This window comes from Nicotiana tabacum, chromosome 4, assembly GCF_000715075.1.
Source record: "Nicotiana tabacum cultivar K326 chromosome 4, ASM71507v2, whole genome shotgun sequence".
In the NCBI taxonomy this organism is placed as follows: domain Eukaryota; kingdom Viridiplantae; phylum Streptophyta; class Magnoliopsida; order Solanales; family Solanaceae; genus Nicotiana; species Nicotiana tabacum.
This window is the reverse complement of record NC_134083.1, coordinates 4,017,093-4,034,700: the sequence shown is the minus strand read 5'-3', so window position 1 is coordinate 4,034,700 and position 17,608 is coordinate 4,017,093. Positions and strand designations below refer to the sequence as shown.

At 44.8% G+C, this 17,608-nt stretch overlaps 1 non-coding gene across 1 annotated transcript; it reads right to left on the bottom strand.

Annotated features, from left to right (window-relative positions):
* Positions 1 to 14,502: 14,502 nt before the first annotated feature.
* On the bottom strand, positions 14,503 to 14,576 carry TRNAK-UUU (transfer RNA lysine (anticodon UUU)). Its single transcript has one exon. It is a non-coding gene; the product is annotated as a tRNA-Lys (tRNA).
* Between the last annotated feature and the right edge of the window lie 3,032 nt (positions 14,577 to 17,608).

Genomic DNA, 17,608 nt, shown 5'->3' with positions numbered 1-17,608 from the left:
TGTTCAACCCAAGTGTTGGAGTTCCAGAGCACACTCTACCTTTGCTTCCTCATTCTTCTGTGCCAAGAATGATCCAATTGAATCTTCTGAAGCTGATATGTAAAATCTTAAGGGCTCAGAAGAGGCTTATTTATGCTAATCAAATTAGTACTCGTGCGGAAGTATTTCCCCTATCATAGAAGGTGTGAAGCAGGTGGGGTCTTTAAAGAAAAAAAGCAAAGCAAGTTCCAGGGATGCGGGCAGAGGGGGGTTTCTCGATAGTCCAAAACTAGTGATCTAGGCTTCTCCAGCAAAGAATCGACGCATGCCGAGTAGACTACAATTTGTGGCACCATATCCTACCTATCTCGAAGGGAAGTCTCCAAAGTGGGATTGTATATTAACTCAGTCTCCGACGAAGAAGGTTCAGGCATGCTTCGACTTAGCCCTATGATCTGCTAATTTATCTCTTTTTCTGGTATTTCGCAAAGGAGGTGGATAGGGTCAGTGAAAGAAGTGGCGAGGGCAGAAGAAAGGGTTTTCAATTCAAGGTTCCCGCTCCTGAAAATGGGTATTAAACAAAGGACATAGTGGGTTAGGTAAAACCTCTTTTGAGAGGAAAGATCTATCAAAGCAGAAAGTCCAAAGCCAAAGGTATTTTTCAATGCGTATGCTTTAAAAGTCAGACTTGGAATATATTATTTATCTGTACTTTATTAACGGGATAGGAATTCGTAGTGGGACTTTCATAGATCCTTCGAGCGAGAAAGGTGCTGCGCCGGGGCCTCCTCAAGGTCATTCGGAACCACTTGTTGGCTGTTTATTGACCATAGCAACGCAATGTTCAGTGGTGGGGCAAAGCACTAGCGAGAAGCTTCCCTTGGGATTGTTTTCCCAGGTAATTTTACTTTTTTGTGCTTATACGCTTTTCTTTATCTTTGATGTCAAGCCTAGTCCCAGTGACCCATTGGATTGGATTTCCCCCTTGGGCGGACTCCATATGGGGATAACTTGTTCCAAGTAAAGTCCAGGAATGAATGCTTATTAAGGAATCGGTAAGCTGATGTGCCATTACTGGGTTCCATCCTCTGGCAATTATCGACTCGGGAATGATGAAGTCGCTTCACTTCAAAGTAGAGGTTTGTGGTAATGGTGGACTGACAGATCAGCTCCAAGGCCTGAGTGCCTAGGTTGCAGTGGTAAGAGTCGCTGTCGATGAGTTCCAGCTGCCAGATTCTTCGATAAGAAAGAGGCGTCTGAGTAAACAGAAGTGAGGTCTTTCTAGTTCTTGAACTAGCCTTCCCCAGCTTGAAGTCAAGTGAGGAACTCTTTCTCTTATATAGGCTATTTTGCCTTGAAATCCCATTCTATCCATCTTATTCTTCTGTGTAAGTAAAGACTAGCAGGGCATTCTCTTGCATCAATTCCTCTCTCACTCACGATGAAAGCTAAGAGCTTGCTCGAAGACAGCCTTTACTTTCTAGTTGTAATCTTTCCTATCCTTTAGGCGGGGATAGGTTCATAGGAGGACTTGGTTACATAGGAAGGAAAGGCTTAAACTAGAAGGGATAAGAAAGGGAATTTGCAAGACTCTTAGTAGAAGGCCGAGTTGAAACTCCCTCTATCCTCAGTTATTGCATACAGGACAAGCAAGTTATTGAGGGCTCTTTATGCCAAATACTTTTACACTAAAGGGGATAAAACAAGAAATATCCTAAGCAATAAAGATCTTCCTATTGATACTAGCACTAGTGGGACTGGCTCCCGGGGAAAAGGAATTACACTAGATCTTGGCAATGGCACTCCAACAAGCTCGGCAGGGAGAGAAAGAAGAGAAGGAGAAGAGGAAGTACGACGAAAAGGGTATGAAATAGGTTGCTTGTAGCGATTGCGATTGCTTATTTGGTTGGGATTACCAGCCTGACCAAAGAATAAGATAAAAAGAAGAGTTCCCGCCTACGGCTACATGCCCATTAAGAGCTATACCTGGAGTCGAGCTAACTGCATAGGCAAAGGGGAACTTTCCTAAAAAGCCTAATAGCAATTAACCGCATTGGAAACGACGAATCACACTCTGAAAGGAGGTTCCCTCCCAATAGATGTCAGGAGGGAGCAAGGCGTGATTGCTCTGTCATCCTCCGACCGCCCCCCTTTCCACCTCTAAGTAGTGGTGTTGGTGTGTCTCGTTGCAATCATTCCGGTCAATCCCTTTCCTGAACCATAGGTAAGGGATGACAGGAGATGGCCCCTATAGCAAAATAAACCAGCCCCTCATTTGAGAGAGTAAATAGAATAGTGTCGGGCTTACGACAGTCTGACTTTTGAACGACTAAGCAACTACTAAGCTCCCGCCCACCCCCAACCAATTAGGGTAAAATGTTCATTCATACCTTCAACAGCACCGAGATATTGGCCCATGACTATGTTTACTTCATCTTCAAGAGCAAGCATCCTGTCTCTCAGGGCCTCAGGCAACCCTGGATCCTTTCCTACTTCCTTAGTGATTCCAAGAAGATGCTTCAACCCTGTTAAGTTTTAGCTGGATATCACGGTCCAATAAAGATTTCCAATTTTGATTTGGAATTGTTGAGCAGTAGGTTAAAGATAACCTCCTTTGAAGTACCCTGTGTGGATCCGGGGGATGCTTCTGCACTGGCTTTGCTAGCTTACGTGATGGGCTGTAAGACGCTCAATCAATCGGGCGCTATCCCACCCTTCTTCCTTGATCTACACATTCACGCCCTTTAGAGTTAAGGAATGATGGTTAAGAGTTCTTACTTTTGAGTTCCCACTCTGACTATTTAGAAGGCTATAATAATACCTTAATGAATTGAAGCGGATAAAGCTCAGCATTTCTCTAATTTGAATCGAAAGTTGCTTTTTACTCCTTCGCCTTTGAAGGCTGGTTACATCCAATGTCTCCTACGAGGCTGTCTTAAAGTCCTCTTTGTCTAGGCAGAGGTATAGCCCTTTTTGAATACATTTGACTTGGTGCTCACTTGTAGGAAGATTCCCCGTTCTGAAGTCAAGTCTTTTTTGGAGCTCCTTCCAAAGAGGTTGGGATTAGACTTTCAATTGGATGTGTCCCGGTCAAATCGTTAACGACAGATCCCTGCAGACGTACTACTTTCAATCAAACCTTCTCTCCTTTACCTTCTTGATTGATAGATAGTGAGGCCTAGGACTTGCTTCCTTAGATTTGTTGAATTTACTCTGTCTTCACGAATTGGATTTGAACAAATATCTCTGGGCGACTTTCCTTTTAATCGATCGTGAGGGGGGTTTCCACTTTATTACTCGGGTAGAGTGAAATGGCTAGGCTCCCCTATCACCTTTCCTTTCGGTGATATATTTTGCCTTAGCACTTACGAAGTAGACGTCACTTATTGAGTTGAAGTGAAGTCTTTCCGTTCCCGATTCAATTACAGCTATTCTCGCTAAAGCCCGATCTGATCCCGCTTGAGTGGCAGGGAGAAATCCTGATCTTCCAATTGCGTCAATACAATAAGATAGATGCCTGAATCGCTCCGTGGCTTTATATACCCCAAAAAAGAATGAATAGGCGAGGCGCCCAGATGGAAAAATTACGATAGAAATAAAGCTTGGAAATGAAGGATGTGCTCGCGGAAACAATGAGATCATCAACATAAACTATAAGATAGACTTGAATGCCTATTAATCGGTATTCTATATGATGTGATGTTGCTAGTTTCATCTGCTAGTAAGAGAAGCTGCGGTGAATGAATCCTTCTTAGCTAAGGAATGTTTGTTGGACACCCACCCATTGTCCAGCTCCGGCTAACGCTCCTCGTTGCCTTTGTTTTCACGGTCTCATCACTTAGTGGTCTGGCATGCAGTTAAATAGGTTGACCCTGGAAACCGCTTTCTTAAGTATGCTGTACTAGGGGACAATGTAGGAGGACGCTCGTGTATATGAAAGAATTTTGGGTAATTGGGCTTTTTCTTTCCTATCAGAAATCTATGATTTCCCATCAAGGTTCAGCTGTGAATTCGCAAAGAGGTTCAGGGTTCGTAATTTGAGTAAGGATCTTTCACCTATCTAAATTTGGGCTCTTATGAACTCTCACCATCCCTATGGTACTATGGCTGTACAGCTACAGTACCCTATGAAGAGATTTTCCACTCTTTGTTTTGTAGAGTAGGGGGCTGGGGGTTACCATGCTCTATCTAGAATCGACCATGTTAGAAGTCTTAAGGTAGAGAGGTTGATTGTGCTTCATGTCTCCCAAGAGCATATTGTTCTGAGTGAGGGTAATGTTTGCTATCGCCGCTTCCTGTTTTGCTTTCTTAGCGAAATGCTTGCTTCCGTTCACATCAAACATCGTTCTTTTCCCTTTTGCCCCTACCTTGGTGTTGACCCTAGGTTCGCTAGCTTCCTTTCCGGTCTCGTATGGGGAGTAAGTTAAGCCATTCCACTAAAATACTCTTTATTGATTGAGCTTTCTCAGTCTTGGTTTGAAAGCCTTGACAGTTCAGTTCGCGTAGTTCGTAGCCATCGTTAGAGGAAAGAACTTGTATTACAAGGATTCAGAAACTGTAAATCTGGCAATTCCTACCAGGGTGGTGGGTCAGAGCGGATTCCCTTGCTTTAGGGCAGGAATAGCGGAATGGTTAGGGGGCCTGTCTTTAAGCAGCTGGCTTCCACGTAGCTACAGCTACAGAGGATAGTCTCTAAAAGCTACAACCGTCTCTTCTTATTATTCTCCGAAAACATACCTAGGTTTTGGCAATCACTCTACTGATAGAGAACCTAAGAGCTACCAATAAACCTTTAGGCAGGCAGCGGAAATGGTAAATGTCGTCTTCCTTTACAATGACTTCTTCCTTTCCTCTTCACCATACTAAATTCTAGCTCACCCTCGGATCAGGGGATACCTTAAGTCAGCAGCTTCCTTTGAAGATAGGGCATTTACATAAACTCCGAAATCGTACCCAGGGAGCTTACATCAGGAAACTCCCAAGCTTGCCGAGGAAGGAACAAAACAGAGAAAGACACCGTCCAACCCCTTTTTTATGCGCGCGTACCACTTTTGAGTATCTTTGCACTACTAGCTCCCTTAGATCATTGGCTACCAGAAAGACTAGAACTCAGGAACATCAATATGGTTAGGGATCATTAAGGTACGGCCCTTAGCCTATTCCTTTCTGCCTTTTGAACGAATCTAGAACCTCAATTAGCAGATTCATTAGAAACCTTTCTTGGAAGACTCAATTCATTAGATAAGCCTAGTACATAATCACTGATAGGATCATTCCTGAAATTAACAAATCATTAATGGGCACTTTGAAGCAAGTTGATCCTAGAAGACTAACCTCGTAGCTCACTTAGATCAATCAGTTCAAGCATTGACAAACCCGCCTTCCTTCTGTGTTCAGGACGGAGACTCTTTCTGCCTTTGTCGAACTGCCTTGACGCCTTGGCAGGCTTTGACCTGCTTTCCTTCGCTTACCGGAGAGCGGATTCTTTATTACTGACTTTTCGCGGTTGATCGCACCTCGCACCTAAAGGAGTCGGTCCTTGTGAGGAGGAGGACTCTTCTCTTGCTGTCAAAAGTGCTTACTCATGGTCTATCGTGCAGTTGATGATATCATTCTGGACTAGTTTCCAGGCATACGCCAACCATACATACCGCTTTCTCGTTCAGGAATTTCTTAAGATTAAGGTTCGAAAGGACCAGGCGGTGATGAAGTATGAGTCTAAAACACTATATGCAGAGCTGCCTTAGCTCAATAGATCAACGAATCAGGAGATGACTTCTTAAACATTCACGAATGGAAAAGAGTTGCTTTAGGCACGGACCACAAACCCACGAACCTAATAGTTGGATCCATGAGGAGACAGGAGAAAGCCATTCATTCCGGTCATTGAGCCCGGATTGAGGATTGATTGATCTAAACCAAAGACTTGATTATATATAGGAGAAAGGCGTTCTCATACCCTGATACCACTTTGTGGAAACCTAGAACAGAAGAAAGTCTCTTTAGGATGGCTCTGTCCTAGCTAGACCGAGTCACAACTACTTATTATGGATGACTCAGGCACACTTCCCTATACTTCTCCTAAGTGACATCAAAATACTCTTTCAGCCGATTCGAAAGCAGCAATAGATGAGATTGAATCAGACAGAAGGTTCACCCCTCACCCTGGGGGATTGGGGAGTTGAGACTTCCCTTCTCTTAGGCCCGCTGTAAGGCCAATAAGATTAGGAAGAAGGAGATTGGATTCTTCCTTTTATCCGGACTGACTCTAATCGTGATTTTGACTCTATTATGATACCTCCCTCTGTCGCAATAGAAATCGAGAATGGAGGTGACTTCGCTACACTTGTTTATTGTTGGAAATTCCAACTCGAAGGCCCTAGTACTACTGACTTTGCACCAGAAACAATTGAAGCCTTTTTTCGGCATCCCTTCTCAGACATCTTATTCCTTGCCTTAGTAATGTGCAATCAGCTACTTGGCACCTTCCCTTATTCTCCTTCCTTTCCTTTTAGATCTGAGGTAGTACTAATTAATGCTTGAATTGCTCCTATTAGAAATAGGGCTACTCTTGGGTACGAAAGAAGGATATTCCGAGCCTGGGCACATCCCTTTGATAGCTTTGTTTAGCCTCCTTTACTATGTCAATCCCTCCGTATTGGTTATGGCTGAAGCCGATCCTCTCCTTGGTACTTCACCTAGTGGCTAATCTCAAGTCTCTTCTCTCGACCGGATGGGCCTATGTCACTAGAACAGGTGAGGAAGACCTCCAATCACTGTACTGGCAATTCAAGATGAACTCCTTCCATGCCAACAATAATAGTACTAAACTTTCAAAATAAGAGAGATGAGATCAAGCTTTGAAGTTGGTAGCTGAAAGAAAGCTGTTCGTGAAGGTCAGACCAAAGCATAAGGAAGGAAGCTCACTCAGAAGCGAATTCTGACTACTATTTTAGAGTACCAAAGCTCAATGGCATTGATCACACCTACGACCAGAATAAAGAAAATACCTAGCGCCCCGGTCCCTCCATTGACTGGCTTAGAGGGCATTCCGCACAATGACCAGTGCAATTCGCGCATCTGTCGGTAGAGGGTTCAGATAAAGTAAGTAGCTCGCAAAGAGGGAGTTCCCTGGCTGGTACCAATAGATAGAGCTACTAGTAAGATAAGCAAAGGCGGTTGAGAGTGGAAGGAGTTAACCTCTCAGCCTCAAGGTGAAAAAATATAGCAACTGACAAGGAGTAGCTGTATAGGTACCAGTTAGGGTGCCAATCTAGTATAGCACTGCTAACAGGACGGTCAGTCGATAGCGAAAGCAAAACTTCTCACATCTCTATGACTCTTTGTTCTCATGACCTCAAAGTGATTGACTACATTCAATATAAAGGAGAAAAAAGGATTTATCCCCCTATTCAACTACCCATCCAAGAGCATTTGGCTTCAGAATACTTTATTCTTTTTATTTTTCTATGGACTGTATAAATCTTCTCTTCCAGCCCAAAGGAGGATAATCTCTTTTGGCAGCTCAATCCTCACGGTAATAATTATGCCAATTCTGCCTAAAACTCTCTTCAGGTGATCAAGGGGGCTCCCTTTTTCAGTAGATGGGATTTGTATAAAAGGTATTATCTAAACACTTCTTTTCTCTGGCTTGCTCTTTCAAATAAAATTTTGGCCTGCAGTAATGTAATCAGGATTTCATCTCCTAAATTCTTTTTTCTATGAAAGCAAGAGGTGGAAAGTTTTGTTAGAAATTCTGCCTTATTCCATGAGATCTAGAAGCACTTCTGCTACTTTCTCTCTTCCCTAGCGCTCTTTTTTTTTTTTTTACTTTTTTCAAAGGGCAATGAAGGCCTTCCTTATAAGTTCTCGCTCGATTGAAAGGATATAACACATACGAAACCTTAGCTTCGCTGACTTTATGAGGTCTAACCTTCGCCACGACATTAGTGGCTTAGCTCTTCGCGCTTCCCGCAGGCTTTTTTATAGAGAGAGAGTAGGGGGAGGGGGGGCGGCACGGAAGATTGGTCCGCTCCAAAAAGTTGAGTTTTTTGGTTCGCCCCCCTATGTGGTCGGCCTTCTTACCAGTCTGCCTCCTTTCTCTTGATGGAATGTATCAATACCCGAGCTCCAGCTTTGCTTGCGTTCTTCACCGGCGCTCGCCAGATGTATCACTTATCCCGCTCCCCATGGAGCAGTAAGGAGTCTTCTTGTGTGTTATAATCTTTACGGGAATGAATCGCATATGTTGGTTGAGAATTGCTCGGGAATTCATTGATAATGACTTTGCTAGGTTCTAGGGAGGCTACTCTTCTTTTTTGTCGATCGAGCCGCTTTCCCTCATTCCACTCGTCCAGCCCTCTTCACGAACTTGTACAATCGATGCCACAAAGATAGCCAACTCTATTATCAAAGAAATAAGGAAAGGGGCGACAATTTGGCACCAGATATCCGGAGGTGTGGAAAGAGCAGCTGTGAGAAGCGAAAAAACCATCAAAAAACGACGATTGTTCGTGGAGGTTTCTACAGAAAGACCCCTTGGTTCTGGCAAATGGATCACAATTACAGGTACCTGGGAGCATACCGATGGAATGAATGAAATACGAACAGTTAACATAATATGGTCATAGATCTTAGGTTGTAACTTGATCATGAGCGAATTTGTTGATGTTGCACCCATGAAGTATGGAAAGTGCCAAACATTGGGAACTACCCAGGGAGGAGTTAGGAACAGGAACAAGGAGAAGAGAGAACCACTTAAATGGAGGAATCGATTGTATTTCGTCCTTTGTTCCCCATAGCAACTGGGGATCAAAAAGCACCAAATTTGATGACTTATTAAGGGAAAGACGAAGTAAGAGCATGCTATTGGAGACGCTGCAACATATGTCGGGAAGGCCTCCGTTGATTGTGTACGAACAAAATACGAATCCAAAGGCAGGGTAAGAAAGGGTTTAGCTAATAGAGATATTAACTCTTCCGGGAACCAGTAACGCGTAAACCATGTCAAACCAAGACCAATCAATATCCGAACGGAACGGATTCGAACTTCTCCTAGAATAGTTTCCGGTGCGAAATGAAATTCATAGGATATATATGAGTAATTCAAAGGATAAATATAAATATTTGATAGGATTCGATTCATTTTAGTAATGAACAAAACAAATAGGATTGATTATGTATCACAATTTCATCACTACATCGAAGGCTTTTTTGTAAATATATTGATAAGATAGCTTGGTATCCAAACATAAAGAATTATGATCCTTCTTGTGTACATAAGAAATTGGGTGGGTATAGGGCATATAACAAAAAGGGTTTCCTCGATCATAAAATAAAAAAAGAAAAAGCAGACAGGAACAGTTTGATTCTTTAAACAAGCAGGTTTTGGCTTCTTTTTTAGCACCCTAATTCTCTTGTTGGCTTTGATACCATGAAATAAAATAGAGAAAAAGACTTTCAAGAGAATAAATAAATAAAACCATTTTCAAGAGACAAACTCCAGTGAACCCCTTTCCTCCCATTCATTGCCCTTTGAAAGAAGTAAAAATAAAAAAAGAATCTAACGCTCTAGTCGAATTGAAGACTTTCAACACTCATGCTATTTGAAAGAGCTTTCAACATGGAGTGGAGACTCCATAACGTACACAAAGAGTAAGCGATCTATGAATATCATCCCAATTCAGGTCTTGTTCCGCACTTAAATGGATAACTCAAACCCTTACCTTGACCAGTTTGTAGTGGAAAACCTCAATGACATAATCGTTTATAGTCACTCACTGGAGGTTTGGAACCCTGAGTACAGTGTTCCGGGTGTAGCAGGAAAAGAGGCTGTACGTGAAAGAGTACTCAGACGAAAGTGCTATTTCTTGGCCATTGGATCAGCAAGGGTGTGATTCAGATGGATCAAGAGAAGACCAGGTCTGTTGTGGACTGGGAAGTGCCGAAGAAGGGGAGAGCAGGCAGCAGTGGTGAAGCTGGATGCTCGAAGTCATTTTAGATACGGCAAGACAGCTCAGGAGGAGTAGAAAGTTGCCACAACCTAGGAGGGGTTTATAGGAAGCCAAAAAATGTGAGCCTTTTTACATACTTCTTAAAGGGGGTGAGCGCCAGGAGAACGTCGAGACGCCATCAGTTTGGAGCGCGAGGCCAGCAGAGCTTGCTGCAGAGGAGATAAGAAAAGGCTCAGCAGAGGGGATCTGGTAACAGTTATGAAAGTGGAGGAGTGGGGCATTTTTCTCGTTATTGTTCCAATGTTCAGACGGATGAATGCTGCTAGGGGAGTGCAGAATAGACCAGCTGAAGATGGAAGAGTGAACGTTGTCGAGCCTAGAGCCCGGGAAGCTCTAAAGGTAAGTTCAAGTCGAAAATATAGTGGGGGTTCTCAAGCTTAGGAGAGGAGACAGTTTCGCTGTCGTTAGATTGTGTGGCAACGTCAGCAGAAAGGAGGAGAAGACGGAAGGCTGTATTCAAAATCTATGTCGGAATTGGCCAGTACAAAGATAATCATTGATGCTGGGAGTTTGGATAAGATAGCGTCCACAGAGATGGTAGATCAGTTGGGGCTAGGGAAGTTAAAGCAGGACGTCTGGTGTGACGTCGTCCTTATGGACGTATTACATATCCTACTCGGAAGACCTTGGTAATATGAGTAGGGTTCTACCTGCGTAGAGAGAACACCGCTTTACTTTTAACGGGAAACACGGTTATTGCCATCAGAAGACTTTGGTTGGCTAAGGAGAAAGGGTGTTTGTTGGCATACCATTTCTGGACGTGGTAAAGAGTCCATAGAATGCTATGCCTTGATAGCAACAAAGCCAACTAGCAGAGCCGATTCGGGGATCGGTGGGATGCCGTAGCTTTAAGAGATAAGGGCGGAGGCAATCGAAAAGGCTTTTTAGGAACGAGGCCCCCTCCCTCCTATGTTGGAAGTGCAAATCTTTATCTTTCTGCGACACTCTTCCGACTTGATGCCGCCCCTGAATCCACAAGTACCGGCTTGATTACCCCCTAAGATAAGAGGAGGATATAGAAGCAGATTTAGTTGCAGGTAGGAGCGAGTCTACCCTGCAAAGCGGCTTCTCGCTTATCCCCATTTTCAAATGAGGAGATCCGATGTCAAATACAGGAATTGCTGTCAAAGGGGCGGGAGAGTCTCAGTCCGTGTTCAACGCCTGCTTGACTAGCTCAAAAGGAAGCAGCTGGAGTGTGTAGATGGGCTTTGAATAAGAGTTGGGTGATTTATTTCCAATAATGCCAACGATGGATGATATTATGGATTAATTGCCTGTCGGGAGCGTGTTACTTTTCAAAGCTTACCTTATATTATTAAAGAAAGGGGAAAGGGCTTTTTTTTATAGAGAGAGAGTAAGGGGGTTTTCTGGGGCTTTGAAGCAGGGCCACTTATATTGCAAAACTTTCAGAGACGGGATGGAAAGTCTTTCGTGAGAAAAGATGGTAGGCTTGATACGGATACAGCTGCTTATCACCCACCTTAGAATCAAGCAGTTCAGTTCGACTATACCCGCCTTAATTCCCTCATTCAGGACAGATGGAAGCAGGTTATGGATCTGTTCAAGTTGGTCGATCAATCCCTCCTTTCTTTCCCCTGCCTCCGGACACCTTAGAATAGATTTGATTGGAAGGAGGGTGAGGAACGAACACAGTGGTTTGACTGCTGGGATCCCAATCGGCCTGCATCAGCGGAAAATGGAACTATCGAATCACGGGTGACTCGCTTTATCGGGATGGGAAGAATTGCAACATCGGCATTTCTTTCCTTCCCTAAATCGATCCACTAGTAGGTAGCGGTAGGAGAGATCCATTATGGTGGGATGGACCGTTCTCGAATTCCGGCCGGCATTTCTGTCAATCGGCGGAAGACTCACGCATACTGGGAGGGTACGACTTCAAGGGATGGACTCGATCGAACGGCCAACCACTTGCTATTTTTGTAGGAGATGAAATCCAAAAGACCATTATTAGCGTGTAGTAGATTGGCCCGAGTGCGTAATAGGCCAGTCGAGAAGAAAGAAAATCAATAGATTGAACGGTAGATAAAGGATCAGAGGATGAGAGGGGTAGATCTACCCAATATGGACCGATAACGGATGGTCCCCGCCAACTGCTTATCTCTCTTCCTCGCATTCCATTCATGACCTAACGACTATCCCTCTTTCGGGGAGGGAATCACTTGCTGGATCGAACCCAAGGATAGGTTTGATCCGCCGGGTGTTGGATCGAATGAACATTCAACCGCATCATCACGACAGCGATGGATGTCCAACATTTAGATCTCTTCTTTCTCAATAAAGGCGGGTAAGGAAAGTCCGAAGGCTAATCCGGCAACTGCTGGCTAGAAGGCGAAAACTTCTTTTGCCAATCAAAGCCCCAAAACTAGTAAGGGTACTCGTGCCCCAGCAAGCCACCCCAACCCTACCGCCAAAGCTTGACTTTACTAAACAAGCAAGAAAGGCTCCTTCTATCTTATTAGTCAAGCGCTAACGAGCAAGAAAACGGATATGCCCTAAGAAGCAACTTCGTGCAGCTGCTGCGCCCTTGCTTCTTGCTTTAGAAAGATTGCTCGTTAGCTAGGCCGTTTTCAATAAGGCTCGCGCTAGGCGCTCACCTTTTTTGGCTAAGCCGTATCGTATCTTGCTGGTAATGGATTGATTCTTGAATCTTGCTTGGTTTAGGCAGGTAAGTGTTAAGAGGCTCTTGTTGGCTTTCATTAGGTATACATAGGTACACATAGGACTTTCTTGCAATACATAGTGGTTGGCTTCGAATCACATGAAGCCCATATAGATGTCCACTCCTATTTCCTCTTAAAGCTCTCCCTGTGGGGAACACAATCAGTCCATACAAGGACCTACTGAGTCATCCACCCTTGCATCTATTTGATGCATCATCACATGGCCGTCGTGTAACTCCTCGAGAATCATGTCATTCGCCTGTCACGTGTTGCCACCAGAGTCATAAATACTCGAAGTAAGCTCCTGGCTTGCCCCTATCTCTAAAGGGGCTTACGAACGAGCGGAGTGCTTACGGCCGTGGTAGCTGCGAGCCTCCTGGGTCTTGCTCTCTTGTCTTTTTTCCTCCGCCTTCCTCTTGTAATTGACCCTTTCTTTTCTGCTACGCCTATCCATCCGTCAGATTGACATCCAGCCGGGTGAGCGATAGTGGCTCCTGTTTACTAATAGATCTACCGCCGCTAGTATAACAAAAAAAAGCACATAAGGATCCAGAATATTAAAATATACTGATCACTGATCAGGATCATATAAAGCCCGGTATTCCCAGAAAGGATAGTCGTGATGTCCCTTCATGGCCGGCCTTTTCAGTATGGAGCCGAAGGCGAGGGTTTCCAGCAGGCCCCCTTCTTTGGCTATTCCTTTAAGTGACAAGGGGGGTGAGGTAAGGAGTAGTATAAGAGTGGTTTAGTCATCGATAAGCCTCTCCTTATTCATTCTATAGGGCGGGGCTGCGGACCAACAATCCAGCAAAAGGGCTGAAAAGCTCCTTTATTAAACCTTCCCCTTTAAATAATAAGAAGGTAAGCATCAAAGCCCAGAAAACCCAACCTATACAAAGAGCTCTTTTCAGCCCCTACTCCTAACAAGTGAAAGTTGCTGGCACCCACCATATCTTGCTTCGGGGCCGATCTCTTGTATCAGAGCAAACAAATTCAATGATTTTCTATATTCTATTTATTTCTTTTTATTGTTGAGTTTTTTCCACCACAAACAGATTTGCCGCATGGATTGGATAGAGTCCCCTGATCTCGACATTCAAGCACGAATCCCTTGAGCGCTTTGGCGGCGGATAGCAGCATGGGCAAAGCACTCTGCTGCGGCGAGCAGCCGGTTCTTATTGCATTCACCAAGATAGTCTTGCTCGCTCCTGAACTCTGCGGCGAGTTCAGCCACCACCTCCGGGTCTGAGCTCTACTCGAGCGTAGTCATCCAGCTTCGTGACTTTGCTTAGCTTCCAGCATTGCAAAGGGATAACCTTTCACTATCTAGGCGCCCTCGAAGGAGGGGTCCCATGGACTTCTTCCCCGAAGGTCAAGCCGTAGTTCCTGTCCCTGGGAGAAGTGGAAGGAGTTAGGAGGATGGAGCGCCATTTGCCCTAAGAAATAGGCGGCTTCGCCTTCAAGCCGTCAATAAAATCGAGCTAATATGTGATCATGACAGTACACTGATGCATAGGTCTTCTTTACTTTACGGCCTTTTGATTATGATGCATCATGAACGTGCCAATATGTGATCGGGGTGAGCGGTGGTTAGATATAGGGGCGGCTTCGCCGGCTTGGATTGGAAGGAAGGGCTTCGCTTTCCGATCGCTTTTGAGGCCGGTTTGGATGAGCGTGGGCAAGTTTGGGATTCACTATCGCTTTCCGCTTGGAGCGGCTCACCCCCTTGTCAGTTAAAGGGCAAAGTCGCCGAAGCGAGTCTAAAGGCCAAAGAGTCATCTTTGAAGGCTACTATGCATCCTTATTCATAGTAGAGTGTAAGGTAGGTTTGGGTATAGCAGGACTTGAACCTGCGACCATTAGGTTAAAAGCCCAATGCTCTACCAACTGAGCTATACATTCCAAAAAAGATGTAGTATTAAATAAGGATTGGTACGGAAAAGAGGCCGGCCCCCCTTCTTCTCATCATATTAAAGGAGCGCGGCTCTGTATGAGGCTCGTGCTGCAGAGCAAGCGGAAGAAAACGTAAGGTCGCGCGTTAGCACTCCTGCAAGAAAACGGATGCGCTAAGGCGCAACTTCGCGGAGCTGCTATGCCCTTGCTTCTTGCCCCTTATTTCAAACTCAAGGAAAGCCTTGATCGATATGAGAAAGTTGCGCTCAAGCGCCCAACCTAGTAAAGGGGCTTGGGCTCGAAAGCCGGCCTTACTCAACAAGCACCTTTCTTAGTAAGGTTGCTTGTTTCCACTCATTGAAGATTCTATCTGCAAAAGAAGGTCAACGGGGGATACTCAAATAGCTCTCACTGACACCAGAGAAGGTGAGGTCGTCTTTCTTTCCAGCCGCGATACTGTTCGCCTTAAAGCCTTAAGGATCAGGGGAGGAGAAGTTATCTATGTAATTACGTTGTTGGCCGTTGTTCCAGTCGAGCACTCTCTTTTCTTTGTCCAATTCCGTCTTACCAAACAAGACTGACTTCTTACCAACCCGCAAAGGGTTGTGAGGCTGGACCAGGTACGAAGAATGAATCTATATCTGTGCACGGAAGTTGCTGGCCGGCGGCCGCTCAACTGTTCGAGCGCAATGCAGTGGTGTTGGTTCCGATTCGACAAAGGTAGAATGCCTGGTCGAAGGTCCAGTACAGTAGGTAGCAGGCGTGTTCGTTTTGGCTCCCGAGCGAGAACGATAAATAGGCGATGCACCATCCTTGCTGCTACGTACGTTTTCCTTGACTTGACAGATTCATTCAATTGAACCCACACTCAAAGGAGGACCACAAGCTCGGGGCTCGACGAAACGGAAAGTTTCAGCATGTTGAAACTTCTTGGGGTTAGTAGTGAAAGAAAGAGCCCGGCATTCATTTCTTCATGAATATTCATAGCTGAGTCTACTAAAAGAGGGACCAGCCTCGTCGTGGTGATTAGAGGACACCTCTGATCGTTCACCTCTAATGTGACACGTTCCCTCCCAGTTATATGATCAACGGGATCAGTCGGCTAGAGAGCGGGGCTATTCTTCTTCCGGGGAGACAAAGTCGTCCCTTCTACTGACTGAACCCTCAGTTTGGGGGCCTTCGTCAACATGTTATGAAGCTCCAGTCTTCGGTGGGTCACCATTACTTGACTTAGAAAGGCAAACATCTGGGCAAGGGAAAGCGCAGTGCGCCTGGTGCAAATGGCTTTCTTTTTTCATGATATACCAATCAGAATGGAGGGTCCTACCTACGTACATGATTGATAGAATCACTACATAGGGGGGGCGGTCAACTTGATGTGGGAGAGGCATGAGTGCAGTTCGATCTTGTGGTGTATTCATTTGTAGTGAGTAAGGCCTCTTTCTCGTTGATCAGTTTGCCTCCACTCTATTGAAAAGTAGGAATTCCTACGACGGTTTTGTCAACGAACGCGTCTCGGGCCGGATTGACTAACCTAACCCACCCTTAAGGAGGCTTTTCCATAGTTGGGTGTCCGCTTTAGTGTGATTTACGAAGGCTAGGCTAGGTTTGGTAATATCCAAAACAAATGAAAAGAGGTCGGGGTCGATAGGTGGCAGTTGGCAAGGAACTTGATCCCCCCCAAAAAAGGGGGAAGCCGCGGTCGAACTCTTATTCTGGAAATAAGTTGGGGCCCTTTTACCAAGTCTACCGGATAGAAGATGATAGAGGACCAACTATCGTTGCCTTGCACAAGACGGTGCCCTTTCACTTCGAGTTCCTTCCTTCGTAGTCAAATCTGATGATACGCTTTGGCGATGTTACCTACCAAATAAAAGGCCTGCTAGGTGATCGAAATCGCTCAGGTCAGTGAGGACTCACTCACTCACCTACTCCTTATCTATTTAAGACTTTCTTCTATCTACTTAATTTAAAAGGCGACCCGCCGCACCGGGCTATAAGATAAGATACAGTTCTTGTATTACTTGATTGACTGGTAAAAAAGAGCTTCCGTAAGAACTGGAACACTCTTGTATGTACGGTAACCCTCTCTTCCGCTACTGGTGGACTGTTGCACAGAAAGGGCGACAGAAGCAACCTTTCTTAGTGCGCTTTTCAAGCGCTTAGCTTCTACTAGTGGCGGGGCGGCAAGGCCATGTTGTTCAGTTGGAAGCCTAAGCCAAGAAGGTACGAACGAAGTGACGGGCCCCTTTAGAAGATAGGGGGCGGCTTTCTTGTGGTAGTAATTGCAAACATCTCTCCTCTTCTCTTAGCATGCATAGTTTGCTTACATGCCGCCTTAGGCACATCTCTCTTTCTTAGTTTCACGCTGGACTAATGATAATGAATGAAAGTCAGTCTTTTAGTAAACGTATATAAGCAGCTGTTTAGTGTATAGGCAATTCTTTAGTGGTCGCACCGAGAGTACGGTGGAGATTGGTTGAAGATGATGTTACGCGGCGTTCAGAACCAGTCTTGAAGTGAATGAATTAGAAAGAAGTAAGGAAATGAGACGACTCTTTCTTGAACTATATCATAAACAGATCTTCCCCTCCACACCAATCACGAGGTTTTCTCTATTCCTCTCGTATATCGTCGTAATGCCCTTAATGCTAGGTTTTGAAAAAGACTTTTCATGTCATTCCCATTTAGGTCCGATTCGGATCCCTCCGTTGTTTCCTTTTCCTTCCGCACCTTTTCCTCGAAATGAGAAAGAAGATGGTACACTTGAATTGTATTATTTAAGTGCTTATTGCTTGCCAAAAATCCTACTTCTACAATTGGTAGGTCACCGGGTTATTCAAATAAGTCGTGTTTTCCGTGGTTTTCCCATGTTACAACTTCCGTACCAATTCGGTCGATCCGGAATGGATCGGTTAAACATTCCATTAGGGAGCCTGGTCTTGACTCTTCTGTGTGGTATTCATTCTCGTTCGGCTCTTGGAATCACATCCAGCAGTGGTTGGAACAGCTCGCAAAATCCAACCACTTCACCTACTTCAT